A 21,131-nucleotide genomic window follows, 5' to 3' on the forward strand; every position below is an offset into this window, starting at 1 on the left:
AATAATAGCCTGTGTACGTACTCGTCACCTCACGTACACGGCGCCCACACATCAATTAATACCAAACATCCTAAGGGGAAAGTCCCCAACACAAGGTTAGGCAAGCCACTTACCTCGAACCGCTCAAATCAACTCGATATCACGTTCCTGCCATGAGTATCCGACTCCAAATGGCCCGAATCTATTCAAATTAATTGCATAATGTAAATATAACTGCAAGTAACTAATTTAGCTAATTAATTCGAAGCTAAAGCGTGAAATTAGGAAAAACACCCAAAAAGCCTCCTTGGGCCCACTTCTTGGAATCGGGTACACATTACAAATTTTGAGCACCCATTCACTCACCAGTTCACTCGAACAAAAATTATCTAAATCTGACGTCAAATTCCCATTCAAAATATAATATTTTCAATTGGGGAACCTTTTCCCCCGTTGCCAAACTTCTACTCTCAATTTCCTTAATTAGACGAGGAAAACAACAATAAATTAATGTATTATGATCAAAATAGAGTTAGAATTAGTTACCCAATAGTTCTCCTTCAAAATTCCTCGAGAAATCGTCCCCCACCGAGCTCTATATCAAATTTTGTTTTATGAATATTCAAACCCTCGAAATCCCCTTTTCTGCCCAACGATTTCCGCACCTGCGGACCTAGGACCACACCTGCAGTCATGCACCTGTGGACAACCCATCGCAGATGCGAAGTCCACCTACTTGGGCTGGGTTTGTACCTGCGCGCTTGAGTCCATACCTGCTGATGCGCTTTTGCGCTCAATCGTCCGCTTCTGCGAAACCTTGGGTCCTTCTCAACTCCGCATCTACAACTGCCCTTCCGCAGATGCGGCTCCGCTCCTGCGGCTCACCCGTCGCATCTACGATCACTGACTCTCCGGCCTAAAAGCACACCTGCGATCCTAGCCTCGCTTCTGCGAGGCTGCACCAGCGGGCTCCCTACCGCAGGTGCGAAAACACCAGAACCAGCAACTCAAAAATTCCTCTAAGTCCAAGCTTTCACCCGTTAAGCACCCAAAACACACCCAAAGCCCCAGGGACCTCAACCAAACCTACCAACCAATCCTATAACACCATACGAACTTAGTCGAGCCTTTAAACGACATCGAATAACACCAAAATCATGAATTAATCACGGATTCAAGCCTAAGAATTTAGAATTTTCCAAATTATACGAACGATGCCGAAACACGCCAAATCTAGTCCGAATGACCTCAAATTTTACATACATGTCACAAATGACACTACGAACCTACAGCCACTTTCGGAAATCCATTCCGAGCTCGATATCGAAAATTCCACTATTGGCCGAAATCGCCGAAAATCTAACTTTCGCCAATTCAAGCCTAAATCTACTACAGACCTCCAAAACACATTCCGGACACACTTCTAATCTCAAAATCACTCAACGGAGCTAACAGACTTGACGAAATTCCATTCCAGATCCGTCTTCACATAATTTCGACTACGGTCCAAACTCTAAGGCTTAAACTCACAACTAGGGACTAAGTGTCCCAAAACTCTCTGAATTCCATAACCAATCACTTCGACAAGTCTCAATAACGGAAACAAACATGGGGAAAATAGTTATTAGGGGATCGGGGCTCTAATTCTCAAAATGATCGGCTGTGTCGTTACATCCTCCCCCTCTTAAAACAATCGTTCGTCCTCGAACGAGTATAAAAACACACCTGAAACTTTGAAAAGATGAGGGTACTGGCTGCACATATCCTCCTCGGTCTCCCAAGTCGCCTCCTCGACCGGCTGACCTCTCCACTGGACCTTTACTGAAGCAATATTCTTTGACTTGAGCTTTCTGACCTGCCTGTCCAAAATGGCTACTGCCTCCTCAACATAAGATAGATCCTTGTCCAAATGGACTGAGCTAAAATCCAATACATGAGTCGGATCACCCTGATACTTCCGGAGCATAGACATGTGAAATACCGGGTGAACTCCTACTAGGATGGGAGGCAAGGCAAGCTCATAAGCAACCTCCCCAACTAGCCGCAATATCTCAAAAGGACCAATGAACCTCGGTCTCAGCTTGCCCTTCTTCCCAAACCTCATGACGCCCTTCATAGGCGATACCCGAAGCAAGACCTGCTCACCAACCATAAATGCCAAATCACGAACCTTCCGGTACGTATAACTCTTCTACCTGGACTTGGTTGTGCGAAGTCTCTCCTGAATCACCTTCACCTTATCCAGGGAATTGTGGACCAAGTCTGCACCCAACAATCGGGCTTCGCCCGGCTCAAACCATCCCACTGGGGACCGATACCGCCTACCATACAAAGCCTCATACAGTGCCATCGGAATGCTGGACTGGTAACTTTTATTGTAAGCAAACACTTCAAGTGGAAAAAATTAGTCCCATGACCCTCAGAACTCCATCACACAGGCATGGAGTATATCCTCAAGAATCTGAATCATGCGCTCGGACTGCCCATCTATCTAAGGGTGAAAGGCTGTGCTCAGCTCCACCCTAGTACCCAATTCCTACTGTACGGCTCTCCAAAACCGTGATGTGAACTGTGTGCCTCTGTCTGAAATGATGGATACTGGAATACCATGAAGGCGGACAATCTCTCTGATATAAATCTCAGCCAACCTCTCAGAAGAATAAGTGGTCAACACTAGAATAAAATGAGCTGACTTGGTCAGCCGATCCACGATCACCCAAATAGCATCGAACTTTCTCAAAGTCCGTGGAAGTCCAAATACAAAGTCCATGGTGATCCGCTCCCACTTCTACTCTGGAATCTCTAACCTCTGAAGCAATCCACCCAGCCTCTCGTGCTCATATTTGACCTGCTGACAGTTGAGACGCTTGGCCACAAACCCAACTATATCCTTCTTCATCCTCCTCCACCAGTAGTATTGTCTCAAATCCTGGTACATCTTCACGGCACCGGGATGAATGGAGTACCGCGAGTTGTGGGCCTCCTCGAGAATCAAATCCCGAAGCCCATCTATATTTGTCACACAGATCCAGCCATGCATCCTCATCACACGATCATCACCAATAGCCCCATCTCTGGCATCACCTCGCCGAACCCTATCCTAAAGAACTAGAAGATGAGGATCATCATATTGGTGCTCCCCTGATATGGTCATAAAGAGAAGACCGAGCAACCACACAAGCTAATACCCGGCTAGGCTCTGAAATATTCAATCTCACGAACTGGCTGGCTAAGGCCTGAACATCCAAGGCTAAGGGCCTCTCAGCTGCCGGAAGATATGCCAAACTCCCCAAACTCTCTGCCCGGCAACTCAATGCGTCGGCCACTACATTGGAATTCCCCGGGGTGGTACAATATAGTGATATCATAGTCTTTAAGTAGCTCCAACCACCTTCGCTATCGTAAATTAAGGTCCTTCTGCCTGAAGAAGTGCTGCAAACTCCGAGGATAAGTGTAAATCTCACAGGGAACACTATACAAATAATGACGCTAGATCTTCAGGGCGTGAACAATAGCTGCTAACGCGAGATCATGAACCGAATAATTCTTCTCATGTACCTTCAACTGTCTAGATAAGTAGGTAATCACCCTATCGTCCTGCATCAATACCGCTCCAAGGACAATCCTCCAGGCATCACAATAGACTGTGTAGGACCCCGAACCTATAGGCAATACTAATACTAGGGCTGTAGTCAAAGCTGTCTTGAGCTTCTGAAAGCTCTCCTCACACTCCTCGGTCCTCTTGAACGGAGCACCCTTCTGGGTCAGCCTGGTCATAGGTGCTGCAATGGATGAAAATCACCCCACAAAGCGATGGTAATACCCTGCCAAACCATGAAAACTACGGATCTTCATAGCTGATGACGGTCTAGGCCAACTCTGCACTGCCTCCACCTTCTTCGAATCTACCTTGATCCCATCACAAGACACTATGTGGCCTAAGAATGCCACTGAATCAAGCCAGAATTCACACATAGAAAATTTGCATACAATTGCTTCTCCCTCAAAGTCTAAAGCATGGTTCTCAGGTGATGCTCATGATCTTCCCGAGACCGGGAATATAGCAGGATGTCGTCAATAAACACAATGACGAAGGAATCAAGATAAGGCCGGAACACACTGTGTATCAGATGCATAAAGGCTGCTGGGGCATTGGTCAGCCCAAATGACATGACAAGAAACTCATAGTGACCATATCTGGTCGTGAAAGCAGTCTTCGGGATATCCTACTCCCGAATCTTCAACTGATGATAACCTGAACGTAAGTCAATCTTGGAAAACACTCTGGCACCCTGTAACTAATCAAATAAGTCATCAATACGAGGTAATGGATACCTGTTCTTCACTGTGATTTTGTTCAACTGGTGGTAATCAATACACATCCGCATAGAACCATCCTTCTTCTTCACAAATAAGACAGGAGCACCCCAAGATGACACACTAGGCCGAATGAAGCCCTTATCAAGCAACTCCTGTAACTGCTCCTTCAACTTTTTAATTCATGAGGAGCCATACGATATGGAGGGATAGAGATGGGCTGAGTGCCCAGCAATAAATGAATGCCAAAATCAATATCTCTATCGGGCGGCATGCCCGGAAGATCAGCTGGAAACACATCTGGAAAGTCCCTCACTACTGGAACGGACTCAACTGTAGTGGTATCAATACTGACATCTCTCACATAGGCCAAATACGCATTACACCCCTTCTCAACCATTCGCAGAGCCTTAAGAAATGAAATGACCCTATGGGAAGTATACTCTAAGGTACCTCTCCACTCTAATCTCGGCAAGCCTAGCATAGCCAGCGTCACGGTCTTAGCGTGACAATCAAGAATAGCATAATGGGGCGACAACACATCCATGCCCAAGATAACATCAAAATCTACCATACTGAGTAATTAGAAATCGGCTCTGGTCTCAAAATCACTAAGAGCAATCAAACACGATCGATATACGCGGTCCACAATGAGAGAATATCCCACGGGAGTAGATATATAAATAAGGGAACTCAAAGAATCTCAAGATATCCCCAAATGTGGAGCAAAATAAGAAGACACATATGAATACGTAGAGCGTGGGTCAAATAATACTGATGCATCCCTATGACAGACAGACATGATACCTGTGATGACTGAATCTGAAGCAACGGCCTCTGAACTGGATAGAAGGGCATAGTACCTGGCCTGGACTCCCCCTCTAGGGCGACCTCGACCACCCCGACCTCCACCTTGAGCTGGCTGAGGAGGAGGGGTGGCAGCTGGTGCTGGAAGAATGGCCGGAGGACCCGGTGGAGCACGTGGAGGCTGATAAGTCTGTGAAGGTGTACCCCTCCTGGCTCTAGGGCAATATCTAACCATGTGACGAGTGTCACCACACTTAAAACAACCTCTCGGAGGACGCGACGGCTCAGACTGACTTGGGCCTGGCCTGCTAGACTAGCCGGTAATAGCACCTCGAGTAGGAGGCATATTGGATACTGGCGGTGCATAATAGGGCTCCTGAGGTCTAGGAGGAGCTGGAACACCGCTGGCTGCTGGAAGAGTTGAATGAACAGGGCGACTCACATAACCCCTACCATAGCGTGCTGCTGGTGCACGAGCTCCTGAATAATGACCAGTCTCTCGAAACCTATTAGCCTCTCTCTCCTCCCTGTCCCGGACGAATATGCCCTCCACTCTCCTGGCAATGCTCACTGCTTGCTGATAACTGATGTCCATCTCCAACTCCCTGGCCATACTGGTCCGAATACTAGGGGGAGTCCCTCAATGAAGCGATGAACCCTCTCTCTAACTGTAGCAACCAGAGCCGGTGCATGACGAGCTAACTCACTGAAACGGACTGCATACTCTGACACAGTCACAGCACCCTGACGCAGCTGCTCAAATTCTGTACGCCAAGCATCCCTGAGACTCTAAGGAACATACTCACGCAAGAACATCTCTAAAAACTGAGTCCAAGTGAGTGAGGCCGCCTCATCTGGACTACTCAGCTCATAGGCATGCCACCACTGATATGCCGCTCCCCTCAGCTGGAAAGCGGTGAAAGAAACCCCACTCGTCTCCACAATGCCCATAGTGCGGAGAATACGATGACACTCCTCAAAGAAACCCAGAGCATCATCTGAAGCTAGTCCGCTAAAAGTAGGTGGGTGGTACTTCTTGTACCTCTCAAGTCTGAGTTGCTCTGCCTCAGAAGCAGCTACCCTGGTCTCATGCTGAACCGGAGCCACTGGGGGCATAGGAATATACTCTGGGGCCTGATCAACCTGGACCCTCTGCTCAGGAGTGTGGGCTGCGGGAGTCTGTGCCACTCCCCGACCTGAGATGTAGCGGGAGCTATCCAAAATAGTCCAGCCTGAGCCAGAGTGTTGAACATGCTCATGAACTGAGCTAACGTCTCCTGGAGGGCTGGAGTAGCAATAGGGATCTCCTGTGCTGGCCCTCTAACTGGAGCTGCTGGGGGCTCCTCTGACGCAGCTCTCTTAGGTGCTCGGGCTGCACCGCATGGTCGTCCTCTATCCCGACCCCGGCCTCTAGCGGCTCTGGCAGGGGGCTCGGGTGCCTGATCGTCGGTCCTCCCAGTATGGGTCCTCACCATCTGTGAGAAAGAATAGAATAGAATCTTATAATTTTTTTTGATGTCAATAACTCGCACGACAAGGAAATCAAATAAATATGATTGCTCTTAACAGTTACATAGCCTCCCGAAGATAAGTACGGATGTCTCCGCACCGATCCGCGAGACTCTAAAAAATTGGCTTATGACTCGCGACTCCTATGAACCTAGTGCTCTAATACCAACTTGTCACGACCCAAATTGACCCTCCATAAGGTGTCGTGATGGCACCTAGTCTTTACGACTAGGTAAGCCTAATATTACGAAAAATATAAAGAAAACACAACATTTACAAAGATCAACAACATATTGTTAATAGCCAAGAGTAGTACCACTCGGCATATACAAAATAATTTCCCAAGACCGGGAATATCACTTAGTCACAAGCTGCTATAATCTATGTAGCTCTATACAAAAGTCTGAAGATAATAAAGAAAGTCTCTAGGCGAAGGAGTAGAAGGCAAACTCCGAGGATCTGCGGACGCAAGCAAAAGTACCTTGAAGTCTCCTAGAATCAGCAGCACGCACTAACCCCGAGGCTGATAGCTCGCACCTAGATCTGCACACGAAAACATGTGCAGGAAAGGGCATGAGTGCACCACAATGGTACCCAGTAAGTGCCAATCATAACCTCGGTTGAGTAGTGACGAGGTCAGGTCAAGGCCCTACCGGAGTAAATATAATAAATTAAATAGTAAAATATATAAGTAAAGTTTAAGGTAACACAGTTAAAGAAATTCTCTAAAATTTAATAGTTAAGGGAGCTCTCGGCTCAGAACAAGGTATACACAATGGGGAATCTCCCGGGATACCGTTCCATAGTTTCGAATGAATATGCAGTACAGGGGAATCTCTCGGAATACGTCCGTAGTCCCAAAGTAAATATGCAGTGCTGGGGGATCTCCCGGAATACGTCTGTAATCCCAAAGTAAATATGCAGTACTGGGGGATCTCCCGGAATACGTCTGTAGTCCCAAAATAAATATGCACAACAGGGGGATCTCCCGGAATACGTCTGTAGTCCCAATTAAATATGCAACGCAAGATGAAATGACAGGTTGGCAACGAGTTATACAGTTTACACTGAACACAGATAAGAAAAATAGGGACTTAACTAAGAATGGCGCACATAATGTCAAATAGGCAGTTAAAACACATAAGCATGCTCCTCTAATCTAAGCTAAACAATTAAACGTATTAGTGCAATTTAATAAGGGAAAACAGTTTATGATTTAGAAAGGAAAAATAGGATTTTTGCAATAATAGCTTGTGTATGTACTCGTTACCTCACGTACACGGCGCCCACACATAAATTAATATCAAACATCAAAAGGGGAAAGTCCCCAACAAAGGTTAGGCAAGCCACTTACCTCGCGCCGCTCAAATCAACTCGATATCACGTTCTTGCCACGAGTATCTGATTCCAAATGGCCCAAATCTATTCAAATTAATTGCATAATGTAAATATAGCTACAAGTAACTAATTTAGCTAATTAATTCGAAGCTAAAGCGTGAAATCAGGAAAAATGCCCAAAATGCCTCCCCGGGCCCACGTCTCGAAATCGGGTAAAAATTCCAAATTTTGAACACCCATTCACTCATGAGATCACTCGAACCAAAATCATCTAAATTTGACGTCAAATTCCCATTCAAAATATCACATTTTCAATTGGGGAACCTTTTCCTCAATTTTGAAACTTCTACCCTCAATTTCCTTAATTAGACGAGGAAAACAATAATAGATTAATGTATTATGATCAAAATAGAGTTAGAATTAGTTACCCAGTAGTTCTTCTTCAAAATCCCTCGAGAAATCGTCTCCCACCGAGCTCTAAATTGAATTTTGTGTTATAAAAATTCAAACCCTGGAAATCCCTTTTTCTGCCCAGCGATTTTCGCACCTGCGGTCACGCACCTGCGGACAACCCATCGCAGGTGCAAAGTCCACTTACTTGGGCTGGGTCCGCACCTGCGCGCTTGAGTCCGCACCTGCGGATGCGCTTCTGCACTCAACCTTCCGCTTCTGCGGAACCTTGGGTCCTTCTCACCTCCGCATCTGCGACTGCCCTTCCGCAGATGCGGCTCACTCGTCGCATCTGGGACCACTGACTCCCCGACCTAAAAGCGCACCTATAATCCCAGCCTCGCTTCTACAAGGCCGCACCTGCGGGCTCCCCACCGCAGGTACGAAAACACAAGAACCAACAACTCAAAAATTCCTCTAAGTCCAAGCTTTCACCCGTTAAGCACCCGAAACACACCCGAGGCCCCCGTGACCTCAACCAAACCTACCAAACAATCCTATAACACCATACGAACTTATTCGAGCCTTCAAACCAGATCGAACAACACCAAAATCATGAATTAAGCACGGATTCAAGCCTAAGAATTTAGAATTTTCTAAATTCTACAAACGACGCCAAAACACATCAAATCTAGTCCGAATGACCTCAAATTTTACACACAGGTCATAAATGACACTACGAACCTACAACCACTTCCGGAAATCCATTTCGAGCTCGATATAAAAAATTCCACTATCGACCGAAATCGCCGAAAATCTAACTTTCGCCAATTCAAGCCTAAATCTACTACATACCTTCGAAACATATTTCGGACACACTTCTAAGCTCAAAATCACTCAACGGAGCTAACGGAGTCGACGAAATACCATTCTGGATCCGTCGTCATACAGTTCCAACTATGGTCCAAACTCTAAGGCTTAAACTCATAACTAGGGACTAAGTGTCCCAAAACTCTCTGAATTCCATAACCAATCACTCCGGAAAGTCTCAATAGCGAAAACAAACATAGGGAAAATAATTATTAGGGGATAGGGGCTCTAATTATCAAAATGACCGGCCGGGTCATTACATCCTCCCCCTCTTAAAAAAATTATTCGTCCTCGAACGAGTCTAAAGACATACCTAAAACTGTGAAAAGATGAGGGTACTGGCTGCGCATATCCTGCTCGGTCTCCCAAGTCGCCTCCTCGACCGGCTGACCTCTCCACTAGACCTTTACTGAAGCAATATTCTTTGACATGAGCTTTCTGACCTACCTGTCCAAAATGGCTACTGGCTCCTCAACAGAAGATAGATCCTTGTCCAACTGGACTGAGCTGAAATCCAATACATGTGTTGGATCACCGTGATACTTCCGGAGCATAGACACGTGGAATTCCGGGTGAACTCCTGCTAGGCTGGGAGGCAAGACAAGCTCATAAGCAACCTCCCCAACTCGCCACAATGTCTCAAAAGGACCAATGAACCTCGGGCTCAGCTTGCCTTTCTTCCCGAACCTCATGACGCCCTTCATAGGCGATACCCGAAGCAAGACCCGCTCACCAACCATAAATGCTAAATCACGAACCTTCCGGTCTGCATAACTCTTCTACCTGGACTGGGCTGTGCGAAGTCTCTCCTGAATCACCTTCACCTTATCCAGGGAATTGTGGACCACGTCTGCACCCAACAATCGGGCTTCGCCCGGCTCAAACCATCCCACTGGGGACCGGCACCGCCTACCATACAAAGCCTCATACAGTGCCATCGGAATGCTGGACTGGTAACTTTTATTGTAAGCAAACACTGCAAGTGGAAAATATTAGTCCCATGACCCTCAGAACTCCATCACACAGGCATGGAGTATATCCTCAAGAATCTGAATCATGCGCTCGGACTGCCCGTCTATCTAAGGGTGAAAGGCTATGCTCAGCTCCACCGTAGTACCCAATTTCTACTGTACGGCTCTCAAAAACCGTGATGTGAAATGTGTGCCTCTGTCTGAAATGATGGATACTGGAATACCATGAAGGCTGACAATCTCTCTGATATAAATCTCAGTCAACCTCTCAGAAGAATAAGTGGTCAACACTGGAATAAAATGAGCTGACTTGGTCAGCCGATCCACGATCACCCAAAATAGCATCGAACTTTCTCAAAGTCCGTGGAAGTCCAACTACAAAGTCCATGGTGATCCGCTCCCACTTCCACTCTGGGATCTCTAACCTCTGAAGCAATCCACCCGGCCTCTGGTGCTCCTATTTGACCTGCTGACAGTTGAGATGCTTAGCCACAAACCCAACTATATCCTTCTTCATCCTCCTCCACCAGTAGTGTTGTCTCAAATCCTGGTACATCTTCGCGGCACCGGGATGAATGGAGTACCGCGAGCTGTGGGCCTCCCCGAGAATCAACTCCCGAAGCCTATCTACATTGGGCACACAGATTAGAGCATTCATCCTCATCACACCGTTATCACCAATAGCCACATCTCTGGCATCACCTTGCCGAACCCTGTCCTGAAGAACTAGAAGATGAGGATCATCATACTAGTGCTCCCCTTATATGCTCATAAAGAGAAGACGGAGCAACCATACAAGATAATACACGGCTAGGCTCTGAAATATCCGATCTCATGAACTAGCTGGCTAAGCCCTGAACATCCAAGGCTAAGGGCCTCTCAGCTACCGGAAGATATGCCAAACTCCCCAAACTCTCTGCCCGGCGACTCAAGGCACTCCGGGTGGTACAATATAGTGATATCATAGTCTTTAAGTAGCTCCAACCACCTCCGGTGATGCAAATAAAGGTCCTTCCGCCTGAACAAGTGCTGCAAACTCCGGTGATCAGTGTAAATATCACAGGGAACACCATACCAATAATGACGCCAGATCTTCAAGGCGTGAACGATAGCTACTAATACGATATCATGAACCAGAAAATTCTTCTCATGCACCTTCAACTGTCTAGACGCGTAGGCAATCACCCTACTATCCGACTTCAATACCGCCCCAAGGCCAATCCTTGAGGCATCATAATAGACTGTGTAGGACCCCGAACCTATAGGCACTACTAATACTAGGGCTGTAGTCAAAGCTGTCTTGAGCTTCTGAAAGCTCTCCTCATACTTCTCGGTCCACCTGAACGGAGCACCCTTCTGTTCAGCCTAGTCATAGGTGCTGCAATGGATGAAAATCCCCCCATAAAGCGATGGTAATACCCCGCCAAACCAAGGAAACTGCGGATCTTCATAGTTGATGACGATCTAGGCCAACTCTGCACTGCCTCCACCTTCTTCAGATCTACCTTGATCCCATCACAAGAAACTATGTAGCCCAAGAATGCCATTGAATCAAGCCAGAATTCACACATAGAAAATTTGCATACAATTTCTTCTCCCTCAAAGTCTGAAGCACGGTCCTTAGGTGATGCTCATGATCTTCCCGAGACCGGGAATATACCAGGATGTCGTCAATAAACACAATGACGAAGGAATCAAGATAAGGCCGGAACACACTATGCATCAGATGCATAAAGGCTGCTGGGGCATTGGTCAGCCCAAATGACATGACAAGAAACTCATAGTGACCATATCTGGTCCCGAAAGCAGTCTTCGGGATATCCTACTCCCGAATCTTCAACTGATGATAACCTGAACGTAAGTCAATATTGGAAAACACTCTGGCACCTTGTAACTGATAAAATAAGTCATCAATACGAGGCAATGGATACTTGTTCTTTACTGTGATTTTGTTCAACTAGCGGTAATCGATACACATCCGCATAGAACCATCCTTCTTCTTCACAAATAAGAAAGGAGCACCCCAAGGTGACACACTGGGCCGAATGAAGCCCTTCTCAAGCAACTCCTGTAACTGCTCCTTCAACTCCTTTAATTCAGGAGGAGCCATACGATATGGAGGGATAGAGATGGGCTGAGTGCCCGGCAACAAATCAATGACAAAATCAATATCTCTATCGGGCGGCATGCCCGGAAGATCAGCTGGAAACACATATGGAAAGTCCCTCACTACTGGAACTTACTCAACTGTAGGGGTATCAATACTGACATCTCTCACATAGGCCAAATACGCATTACACCCCTTCTCAACCATTCGTTGAGCCTTAAGAAATGAAATGACCCTGCGGGAAGTATACTCTAAGGTACCTCTCCACTCTAATCTCGGCATGTCTGGCATAGCCAGCGTTACGGTCTTTGCGTGACAATCAAGAATAGCATAATAGGGTGACAACCAGTCCATGCCCAAGATAACATCAAAATCTACCATACAAAATAATAACAAATCGGCTCTGGTCTCAAAATAACTAAGAGCAATCAAACACGACCGATATACGCGGTACATAACGAGAGAATCTCCCACGGGAGTCGATACATAAACATGGGAACTCAAAGAATCTCGATATATCCCCAAATGTGGAGCAAAATAAGAAGACACATATGAATACGTAGAGCTTGGGTCAAATAATACTGATGCATCCCTATGACAAATAGGGACGATACCTCTGATGACTGAATCTGAAGCAACGGCCTCTGAACGGGTGGGAAGGGCATAGTACCTGGCCTGGCCTCCCCCTCTAGGGCGACCTCGACCTCCCCGACCTCCACCTTGAGCTGGGTGAGGTGGTGGGGTGGCAGCTGGTGCTGGAAGAATGGCCGGAGGACCCAGTGGAGCATGTGGAGGCTGATAAGTCTGGTAAGGTGTACCCCTCCTGGCTCTGGGGCAATCTCTAACTATGTAACGAGTGTACCCATACTCAAAACAACCTCTCAGAGGACGCGGTGGCTGAGACTGACTCGGGCCTGGCCTGCTTGTCTGGCTAGTAATAGCACCTCGAGTAGGAGGCATACTGGATACTGGCGGTGCATAATAGGGCTCCTGAGGTCTGAGAGGAGTTGGAACACCGCTGGCTGCTGGAAGAGCTAAATGAACAAGGAGACTCACAAAACCCCTACCATAGTGTGTTGCTGGTGCACGAGTTCCAGAGTAATGACCAGTCTCTAGAGACCTATTGGCCTCTCTCTCCTCCGTGTCCCGGGCGAATATGCCCTCCTCTCTCCTGGCAATGCTCATTGCCTGTTGATAAGTGATATCCATCTCCAAATCCCTGGTCATACTGGTCCGAATACTGGGGTGGAGTCCCTCAATGAAGCGACGAACCCTTTCTGTGACTGTAGCAACCAGAGCCGGTACATGGCGAGCTAACTCATTGAAACGGACTGCATACTCCGACACAGTCATAGCACCCTAACGCAGCTGCTCAAACTCTGTGTGCCAAGCGTCCCTGAGGCTCCGAGGAACATACTCACGTAAGAGCATCTCTGAAAAGTGAGTCCAAGTGAGTGAGGCCGCCTCGTTCGGACTACTCAACTTATAGGCACGCCAACACTGATATGTCGCTCCCCTCAGCTGGAAAGCGGTGAAAGAAACCCCACTCGGCTCCACAATGCCCATAGTGCGGAGAATAAGATGACACTCCTCAAGGAAACCCAGAGCATCATCTGAAGCTAGTCCGCTGAAAGTAAGTGGGTGGTACTTCTTGTACCTCACAAGTCTGAGCTACTCTGCCTCAGAAGTAGCTACCCTAGTCTCATGCTGAACCGGAGCCACTGGGGGCATAGGAATATACTCTAGGGTCTGATAAACCTGGACCCTCTGCTCAGGAGTGCGGGTTGTGGGAGTTTGTGCCCCTCCCTTGGCCTGAGATGTAGCGGGAGCTATCGGAAATAGTCTAGCCTGAGCTAGAGTGCTGAACATGCTCATTAACTGAGCTAAAGTCTCCTGGAAGGCTGGAGTAGCAATAGGGATCACCGTTGCTGGCCCTCCAGCTAGAGCGGTTGGGGGCTCCTCTGACGCAGCTCTCGCAGGTGCTCGGGCTGCACCGCGTGGTCATCCTCTACCCCGACCCCGGCTTCTGGCAGCTCTGGCAGAGGGCTCAGGTGCCTAATCGTCGGTCCTCCCAGTATGGGTCCTCACCATCTGTGAGAAAGAATAGAATAGAATCTTAGATTTTTTTTTTGATGTCAATAACTAGCACGACAAGGAAATCAAAGAAATATGATTGTTCTTAACATTTACATAGACTCCCGAAGATAAGTACGACGTCTCCGCACCGATCCGCGAGACTCTAATAAAGCGACTTGTGACTCGCAACTCCTATGAACCTAGTGCTCTGATACCAACTTGTCACGACCCAAATTAACCCTCCGTAAGGTGTCGTGATGGCACCTAGTCTTTACAACTAGGTAAGCCTAATATCACGAAAAATATAAAGAAAACACAACATTTTTAAAGATCAACAACATATTGTGAATAGCCAAGAGTAGTACCACTCGGCATATACAAAATAATTTCCCAAGACCCGGAATATCACTAAGTGACAAGCTGCTATAATCTATGTAGCTCTATACAAAAGTCTGAAGATAATAAAGAAAGTCTCTAGGCGAAGGAGTAGAAGAGAAACTCCGAGGATCTTCGGACGCAAGCAGAAGTACCTTGATGTCTCCTAGATTTAGCAGCACGCACTAACCCCGAGGCTGACAGCTCGCACCAGGATCTGCACACGAAAATATGTGCAGGAAAGGGCATGAGTACACCACAATGGTACCTAGTAAGTGCCAAGCCTAACCTCGGTCGATTAGTGACGAGGTCAGGTCAAGGCCCTACCGGAGTAAATATAATAAATTAAACAGTAAAAGACATAAGTAAAGTTTACGGTAACACAGTTAAAGAAATTCTCGAAAATTTAACAGTTAAGGGAGCTCTCGGCTTAGAACAAGGTAGACACAATGGGGAATATCCCGGGATACCGTCCCGTAGTTTCGAATGAATATGCAGTACAAGGGGATCTCCCGGAATACGTCCGTAGTCCCAAAGTAAATATGCAGTGCTGCCCAAAGTAAGTATACAATGCTGGGGGATCTCCTGGAATACGTCCGTAGTCCCAAAATAAATATGCACAATAGGGGGATCTCCTGGAATACGTCCGTAGTCCCAATTAAATATGCAATGCAAGATGAAATGAAAGGTATGGCATTGAGTTATACAGTTTACACTCAACACAGATAAGGAAAATAGGGACTTAACTAAGCATGGCACACAGAATGTCAAATAGGCAGTTAAAACACGTAAGCATGCTCCTCTAATCTAAGCTAAACAATTAAACGTATTAGTGCAATTTAATAAGGGAAAACAATTTATGATTTAGAAAGGAAAAATAGGATTTTTGCAATAATAGCCCGTGTACGTACTTATCACCTCATGTACACGGCGCCCACACATAAATTAATATCAAACATCCAAAGGGGAAAGTCCCCAACAAAGGTTATGCAAGCCACTTACCTCAAGCCGCTCAAATCAACTTGATATCACGTTCTTGCCACGAGTATCTGACTCCTTATGGCCCGAATCTATTCAAATTAATTGCATAATGTAAATTTAACTACAAGTAACTAATTTAGCTAATTAATTCGAAGCTAAAGCGTGAAATTAGGAAAAACACCCAAAAGGTCTCCCCGGGCCCACGTCTCGGAATCGGGTAAAAATTATAAATTTTAAACACCCATTCACTCACGAGTTCACTCGAACAAAAATCATCTAAATTCGACGTCAAATTCCCATTCAAAATCTCAGATTTTCAATTGAGGAACCTTTTCCCCCGTTTCGAAACTTCTACCCTCAATTTCCTTAATTAGATGAGGAAAACAACAATAGATTAATGTATTATGATCAAAATAAAGTTAGAATTAGTTACCCAATAGTTCTACTTCAAAATCACTCGAGAAATCGTCTCCCACCGAGCTCTAAATCGAATTTTGTGTTATGAAAATTTAAACCCTCGAAATCCCCTCTTTTGCCCAGCGATTTCCGCACCCGCGGACCCAGGACTGCACCTGCGGTCACGCACCTGTGGACAACCCATTGCAGGTGCGAAGTCCACTTACTTGGGCTGGGTGCACACCTGCGCGCTTGGGTCCGCACCTGCGGATGCGCTTCTGCGCTCAATCATCTGCTTCTGCGGAACCTTGGGTCCTTCTCACCTCCGCATCTGCGACTGCACTTCCGGAGATGTGGCTCCACTCCTGCGGCTCACTCGTCGCATATGCGACCACTGATTTCCCGGCCTAAAAGCGCACCTGCGATCCCAGCCTCGCTTCTGCGGGCTCCCCACCGCAGGTGCGAAAACACTAGAACTAGCAACTCAAAAATTTCTCTAAGTCCAAGCTTTCACCCGTTAAGCACCCGAAGCATCAAACAACACCAAAATAATGAATTAAGCACGGATTCAAACCTAAGAATTTCGAATTTTCCAAATTCTACAAACGATGTCGAAATATGTCAAATCTAGTCCGAATGACCTCAAAGTTTACACACAAGTCACAAATGACACTACGAACCTACAGCCACTTTCGGAATCTATTCTGAGCTCGATATCAAAAATTCCACTATCGACCGAAATCGCCGAAAATCTAACTTTCGCCAATTCAAGCCTAAATCTACCACAGACCTCCGAAACACAATCCGAACACACTCCTAAGCTCAAAATCACTCAACGGAGCTAACAGAGTCGACGGAATTTCATTCCGAATCCGTCTTCACATAGTTTCGACTACGGTCCAAACTCTAAGGCTTAAACTCACAACTAGGGACTAAGTATCCCAAAACTCTCTGAATTCGATAATCAATCACTCCGGCAAGTCTCAATAGCGGAAACAAATGTGGGGAAAATAGATATTAGGGGATCGAGGCTCTAATTCTCAAAACGAAAGGCCGGGTCGTTACATATACTATCAATGTTACACAATAACTCCATGTAGGAATTCAATCACATGTGGAAAGAATTCACTATTAACAAGAGGATTTTATTACTCGCAATACCCTAGACATTAGTTGCTACTCCAGTAGCTAGTTATCTGATCCCTCGTCCTCGAAAGAGGTAAACTCGAGTTCATGTACAACATTGTACCTACAATTACACTTGACACCCTCATGGTAAGTATAATAGTCGACATGTGGATACAAGTAAAATTACTTATTTTTGTTGTCTTCCCTTTTTACTCGAATCTATACATTCTAAATCAACTACTCTATTAGACATGCACTGCATTGCTGAATCACTCATGGCTATTAGTGACATGACAAAGTATCAACACTGATTGACACTTCAAGAAACAGTAAAAGGTTAAAAGGGCATTCAATAAAAGTTAATATAACGTTTTAGGATCTCACATAATAAAAAAGCAGGGATTCATTCTTCTATTATCCCATTGGCCGCAAGCACATGTAGTATGAAACATATTAGCGCGCGTGTCTCATTATTTTACTCATTCAACACCATACAGATCTTGGTCAAGACACCTCTAGATATCTAACCCGAGTTTTTGGCTTATAAAACAATTCAAAAGGATAGCGGAATCCATTAGTCTGAGCTCTACTAAAGACCGACCATTTTATCCAAAGATATACATGACCTTGCACTAATAAGGTTTTAATAGGTCTCATCTCTACATGTTTCTCGATGTTGGAGGCGATTACTCGTGTGAGAGAGCCGATCTCGCGACTTGTTTGACATACTTATATCCTTCAAAGGATACCAGCACTTGCATATAGAATATCAACACAATTTTAATAATAATACATTGATGAATAATGTCACGACCCAAAATCATACTCAATCGTGATGGAACCTAACTCAACCCGCTAGGTAAGCCCAACAGTGTAAGTCGCTTCTATAAATAGAAACCAATATAGAGAATGAATTAAATAGCTAAAAGTGCTCAATTCAACCATCACACGGACTGGTAGTACAAGTCACGAGCTACTAAGAATAAGAGTACAACTCCAATTTGAGGAAAGATACATCATCTGTTTGAAATCTTGTCACGACCCAAAATCCCAACCAGTCATGATGGCACCTAACACACTTTCTAGGAACGCCAAACAAAACCATAATGAACCAAAATAGCGGAAATGACACAATTAAAATTAGTAACATAGCATAATTATACCATTACATGATATATCTCCCAGAACTGGTAAATACAAAGTCATGAGCGCTAAAACTGAAAGAAATACAAGTCTGAAAGCTAAATAGTAACACTGTCTGAAATAAGGACAACACTACAATATGGAAAGAGATGCCAAGACAACGTATGAGAATGCCGATCTACCTCGTCTCTCGATGATAAATGTAGCTAGCAAACTCTACTACCGATGACTAGGTCCGACACCTAGATCTGCACAATTAAGTGTAGAGTGTAGCATGAGTACATAAGATCCCATGTACACATCAAGTATCATAACTAACCTCGGCAAGGTAAAACCAGCAAGAATTATAAATGATACTTGCCATAAGATGTACAATTCATCAATTTAACAAGTACAAAACAAAAATATGATCAAATGATGAAATCATGGATAAAACCACCTTGGTGCCCGCAATTACTCTAGTACTGTACTCAGTCAATGATACAGCATATAAAGATGATATGCAAGTAAATTAGGTAAATAATCATGAAAATTGCAATTAAAGATGAAATACAATAATAAAACAACACTGGCCAAATTTTCCTCAAAATTTTCAATACAGTACAAAACCACTTATCTATTTTTCACAATTTGCGTGTACATCATCAAGAGAGAAACAAAAGAGAGTGACCCTCGTGGGATGGATATGTCACGACCTAAACCAATGGGCCGCGACGGGCACCCGATACCTTACTGAACCGAGTACTAATATAACGTATCTTTTCATGTCATACTATCATAGACAACTGAGCCGGAAGGCTGCCGTGAGATAAGTAGAATACAACATGTGATACCAACTTATACATAAGACATACAGGCCTATAAGACCAAAATAATCACTCGTACACTGAATATAGGCCGATAAGGCCATACAATTTTTTAAGTACATGACATTTGTCTACACGCCTCTAAGAATACATAATCTTCATAAGGTTCGGGGCAGAGTCCCGCCATACCAAACAATGCATGTCTAAATCATATTAACCAAACAAGCAACTCCGAAGAAAATGGAGCGCACCAACATCTTCCGCTGAGCTGATAGTCTACTTGGAGGGCTCTCGACCTGTCTATCGGGACCTGCAGGCATGAAACGCCGCATCCCCCGACAAAAGGGACGTCAATACAAATAATGTACCGAGTATGTAAGGAATGAAAATTAGTAAATAATAGACATGAGAGAAACGTGGAGTAAAAGGCTCGACATGTACGTTTGCATAGCTCTGTGAGTCATTTTATTTTTATAATGTCATGCATATATGTATAAATGTCATACCATGCATAGGTATATGCGTTCATAACATCATCAAGCCTCTGAGGGCATCCCATCATATCATTTCAGCCACAGTGGGCAAATCATCAACGTATACCAGCTGATCAGGTGGTGGTGCGTATATAATGCCATAACCTTTTCCCATATCCCAAATGCATATAATATACGTGTATATAATGTCATCTGGTCATGGGTAACTGTACATGTATAAATTCATGAAATGCATAAGAAATACGTTAATAAGCTTTTCTCGAAATGTCATAAAAATAATATGCATGTCGGATAAATTTTATCAAATACGTATTTTTCTGAGACCCATGAACAGAAGATATAATAATAATTCACATGGGGAATAAAGAGTATAGACACCACTAATATGTCTATGAATAGAGTCATTTATGGAAATTATGCATTTGCTCGTTTCGTTCGTGTCGTATAGATCATGCCAAAAGGAAAAAAAGGATAGCCTTAACATACTTGGAGTAGGAAAAAATCCGTATGATATTCTTGGAAAAGGTTGCACCATACTCCCTTAGAATTGCAAAATCTAAGTGTAGAACATGTGGCAATGAATTGGTTCATCAAGAAACAGTCTTTGGTTGCAGTGCCTTTTTTTTGTATCAAAGTGTAGAGGGATTCCAACTGCTTTGAACTTGTACAAATTTTCGGTTGGTTTACTATAAGAAGGATTTTGTTCTTTGCTGACATTGATATTCAGGTTGTCAATATCAAAATCTTGAAGAGAGGCAAATTAGGCAAAAGTAGCTGCTCACTCTCATGGATATAAGTTTCAATTTTTGGTGTTGAAAACATTAGAAGGGAAATGTCTTGTATATAACATGTTAGGTTGCCACCTAATTAAAAAGGACTATGAGTCATGAATTATGACTAAGAGTCATACGGTTTGTGTAGTGGCTTGCTGCCACATTTTTGTAATTCAAGCTTTATCCAAAATTACCATTAATTAACCACCAATCTCACGATTAATAGATAATCTCCCACTATCCTATAATTAACCAATTATCCACATAATTAAGAATTATCTCAAATTACTTAAAATACTACTTACTTTTAATACACCTTATACACCTTACTCTCATGGCCATGTGGTACCTTGTATGAAACTAGTCCATAAATACCGGATATTTTAGCTCGGGCCGTATTTTCTTACCCTCTCACCTTCACGAATTTACTCGTTACTTATTTGAAATAGCATAAAATGCTTATAATCTTACAATAATCTCATTCCCGAACTTACGTCGATTAACTTACGACGAAACTTTAACGTACAAAAAAGGTGGGATGTAATATCTCATTTCCGAGCTTTCATCAATTTACTTATGGCGTACTTTCACGTACAAAAACATGGGGTGTAACATCATCCCCCCCTCCTGGAACATTCGTCCTCGAATGTTGACAGGTGCACTTATCATTT

Source organism: Nicotiana tomentosiformis, chromosome 2, assembly GCF_000390325.3.
Source record: "Nicotiana tomentosiformis chromosome 2, ASM39032v3, whole genome shotgun sequence".
NCBI lineage: Eukaryota > Viridiplantae > Streptophyta > Magnoliopsida > Solanales > Solanaceae > Nicotiana > Nicotiana tomentosiformis.